Source organism: Schistocerca americana, chromosome X, assembly GCF_021461395.2.
Source record: "Schistocerca americana isolate TAMUIC-IGC-003095 chromosome X, iqSchAmer2.1, whole genome shotgun sequence".
Classification (NCBI taxonomy): domain Eukaryota; kingdom Metazoa; phylum Arthropoda; class Insecta; order Orthoptera; family Acrididae; genus Schistocerca; species Schistocerca americana.
The window spans coordinates 601231191-601235825 of NC_060130.1; the positions used below are offsets into that span (position 1 = coordinate 601231191).

Sequence of the window (4635 nt, forward strand, 5' to 3'; positions counted from 1 at the left end):
TTCAATATCTCCTGTGTTATCCAAAGATTTCTAGTAGACTTTTTCCTTTCCCTTATTTGAGCCAATGCTGCCTTCATTATTGCATCTCTCAAAGCTGCCCATCCATCTTCTATTGTATTCCTAGCCCCTGTTCTCTCTCAAAATCTCAATAAATTCTGGTTCTTTCAATTTATCCAGGTCCTGCCTCCTTCATTTTCTACCTTTTTCCAGTTTATTCAGTTTTAAACTGCAATTCATAAACAATAAATTATGGTGACAGTCCACATCTACCCCTGCAAATGCCTCACAGTTTAAAATATGGTTTCAAAATCTCTGTCTTACCATTGTGTACTCAGCCTGAAACCTTCCGGCATCCCTATGTCAATGCCATGCAAAATTTGACCAGAGGGGTTCCTCTTTCATTCCTTTCCCCCAATCCATATTCTCCCATAATTTTTCCTTCTCTTCATTTTCTTACTATTGAATTCCAGTCCCCCATCACAATTAAATATTCCTCTCTGTTAATTAATTAAATAATTTCTTTTATCTCATTACATATTCTTCCACTCTCTTCATCATGCGTGGAGCTAGTTGGCATATAAACTTATGCTATCATGGTGGGTGTTGGTTTCATGTCTACCTTGGCTATAATAATGCATTCATTATGCTATTCACAGCAGCTCATCTGCAATCAATTTTCTTATTCATTATTAGGCATACGCCTGCATTACCAGTATTTGATTTTACTAACCTGGCCAGAACTCCTGTTTTTCTTGCCACTGCACTTCACTAATCCCCACTATGTCTAACTTCAACCTATCCATTTCCCTCTTTTAACTCTCTAACCTCCCTACCCAGTTAAGGCATCTAACACTCCACACTTTGGCCCATAGTACCCCAGTTTTGTTTTTCCTGGTGACAATGTCTTCCTGCGTAGCTGTATTCAAAAGTTTGAATGGGGGACTATTTTACCTCCAGAATATTTTATCCATGAGGATGGCATCATTTAACCATAGAGAAAAGCTGCATGCCATCTGGAAAAATTGCAGCTGTAGTTTCTCCTTCCTTTCAGTCGTTCACAGTACCAGCACAGCAAGACAAGGCCAGTTCGTGAAACCTAGTTCTATGCTCAGACAGGTGACAGAGAACATAGGGGGCATGTGCAGATATTTTGATGGAAAAAGATCGACTACTTACAGAAAGAGGAGCGGGGAACAGCCTGACTAGCAACTTAGAATATAGCATTAAAGCTGACCTCGAAGAACTAGGAGTGGCAACAGCACACACTTGTGTGGGGTTTTTTGGAAGTCAGACATTGTCATGACCATTCCTAGGTTAACACGGTGGTTAGCCATGTTAACAAAGAGCTGACCAGATTACTTTCAGCTGAAACAATGTCTCATGCCTGTGGCATGCCTTATGCTGCAATTGGGAGATCGGGATACCAATATCATGGTCTGCACCTGAATAGGAGGAGAAAGAAAAAGATTAGCTGAGCGTTTCCCAGAAAGTCTAAGGGGGCCACAAGCATAAAGACAAAATCTCTGTGATTACCGGAGTCAAAGGGGCACATTTTTTAGGTTAGAATCAGGTTACAGACAGACAGTACTGAAAGAAATTAGAGCAGAACGCGATCATAAAATATATCAAAAGATAAAATTAATTTGTTTCATCAGAACATTAGGGAGTTGAAAAACAAGATACCTGAGATTCTTGTATGCCTAGAAGATGTTGAAAATTCTGAACACCACGTACCCACAACACTGGAGAAGTTAAATATTGGTAATGACAGACTAGCATCACTTTCATGTAGAGTTAACAGGGAACTGAAACAAATAGTTTTTGTGTTGAAAAAAAACTAGAAGCATGTGTTCGTGAGTTGTTATGGCAGAATACTTCTCTGCTAATTGTAACAGTCTACAGATCCCCTCTAGGAAACTTTCAGCTATTTATGAGAAATCTAGACAAACTACTGAGCTACCCGTCAGACAAGAAGAAACAGTTAGTAGTCCGTGGAATTTTCAATGTAGATTTCTTAAAAGATACAGACAGGGAAAATTAACTAGAATCATTATTTTGGTGTTTCAATCTAATTTCAGTTGCCAGTTTTCTACACCATATACAGCAAAATAGTAGGACATTGATAACATTTTTATAGACAGTGCTCAGTCTGAAACAGTTAATGCGTACCCAATTATTAGTGGATTATTGGACTATCTCATCATGATGCAAAACAGATGGAAATAAACAATATGGCATCTTATAGCCCTGAGGTAGGCTCATATAAAGCAATTCAGCCTCTTAATGAGAACAGAAAATTGAAAAGAGGTGGTAGGGGATGAAGTATATATAGAAATAGATGCTAATGTGAAATTCAAGTTATTCCATAGCAAATTTGTGTCAATATTTGAAAGTAGCTTTCCTAAAATGTTATTCAGAAGATCCATTAAAAAAAACAAGTAAGCATGGATAGCTAAGCAAGTTAAAATCTCATCTAAGAGGAAGAGGGAAATCTATATAAAGGTCAGAATAAGTAAAGACGCAACTTTACTTGCATAGTGCTAAAAATACTGTAATTTTTAAAGGAAAGTCATTAAAATGTCAAGAAGTGTGTACATCATGACAGAAAATAATAAAGCATATAATAAGATTAAAACTATAGGGCATATTGTCAAATGGAAGACAGAACAGCCAGTCAATGTAGAAGATACCATAACAGTTTGACTAAATGGCAAAGTTGTGATTAATAATTCACATGGTGCAAGTACTTTCAACGATCACTTTCTAAATTTAGCAGCACAAATAGTGTTAAATGGTTCAGTTGAAGAAGAAACAGAATGTATTAAAAACATTATTCCACAAAACTTTAAGCAACTAGAAGTAGCACCAATGTTCTTCACTGAAATTAATAAAGTTATAAAAATTCTAAAGAAGCAAAATCTCTTCTGGGGTTGATGGAATTTCAAACAGAATTCTGAAAAGTTTTTCCAACTCAATAAGTAATGTTCATAGTGTATATGCAGTGCATCAATAGCACAGGTAATTTTTCCATACAGGTAAAAATATGCACTTATTAAACTGTTTAATAAGAAAGATGACAAGACAATCTAAACAACTATCATACAGTTTCCTTACTGATGTCTTTTTCTAAAATATTTGAAAAAGTAATGTACTCAAGAGCAGTCATGCACTTAAGTGGAAACAATTTCCATAGTGTATCATAGTTCGATATTCCAGAAAGGTTGCTCGACTGAGAATGCTATTTATACATTCATTCATCAAATAGTACAAGCCTTAGATAATATAGATGCCAGTCGGTATTTTTTGTGATCTCACCAAGGCCTTCAACTGTGTAGACCATGAACTCTCTTAGGAAAACTCAAGTTTTATGGAAATGGTGGCTTTTCACACAGCTTGTTTGAATAATACTTGACAAAAAGAATGCAAAAGATGGTGCTGAATAGTTCAGGCAATGTTGAAAAGGTAGAAAATTTTATTAAGTGGGAAATCCCACACTGTTAGATTTTAGTGCCCGCCTATTTCTTGTACATGTCAATGACCTTCAACTTAATATTCAACAAGCAAAATTGGCACTTTATGCAGATGATACTAGTGTTGTTACAAATCCTATTACAGAGAAAGCAACAGAAGAGTCAGTAAATGATGTTTTCTGAAGAATTATACAGTAGTTCTCTGAAAATGGACTCTCCCTAGAATCTGAAAAAGCACACTGCATTCAGTTCTGTGGTAACGGCCTTACCACAGTGGATACACTGGTTCCCATCAGATCACCAAAGTTAAGCGCAGTTGGGTGTGGCTGGCACTTGGATGGGTGACCATCTGGGCCACCATGTGCTGTTGCCATTTTTCGGTGTACACACAGCCTTGTGATGGCAATTGAGGAGCTACATGACTGAACAGTAGCGGTTCCGGTCAAAGAAAACTATCATAACGGCTGGGAGAGCGGTGTGCTGACCACAAACCCCTCCTATCTGCATCCTCAGCTGAGGACGACATGGCGGTCGGATGGTCCCAAGGGGCCACTTGTGGACTGAGAACAGAGTGCTTTTATTCAGTTCTGTATAACAAATAATCATCACAACAATTGATATAGCACATGAGATTTAATGACTTTTTTGAGATGGCTTAAGCTAAGCTAATGATTTCAAGGCTCACATTACCATAAAAGACAATACACAGTAATGGTTATGTCGGGCACAGCCCCTCCCTTATGCTATCAGAGACGAAGTGGCACAGGAACTCTTATCTTGGTAGGGCAATGGCTTTATTTCCCCAGTCAGCTGGCATCCCCTTTGGTGACTACGAAGAGGATTTCAGGCAAGTAACAATTATGTGCAGGTTTCAAGGTAGTGGTAAATCCAGAGACTATGATGGACTCTTTTCCCTCGCCACAACCTGAGGAACTCCTGGACAAGCTTGATGCAGATTGCTTATTTTCCAAAACTGATCTTTATGATTTGCGGCGTCCCTTGGAAGAACAGCAATAACAAGTTTTTGTAATCAACACCCACCTGGGGTTATTTCAGTTTTCATGATTGCCATTTGGCCGCTCACCCACCCCTGCAATTTTTCGGTGTTACTTGTCACAATTGACTGCTACGGTATCTGTAAAGATGAGCAGTCCTTCTAAAAATA

The 4635-nt window shown here is 38.1% G+C and overlaps 1 pseudogene; it reads left to right on the top strand.

Annotated features, from left to right (window-relative positions):
• Positions 1-3725: 3725 nt before the first annotated feature.
• On the top strand, positions 3726-3843 carry LOC124557564 (annotated as a pseudogene).
• Positions 3844-4635: the final 792 nt, after the last annotated feature.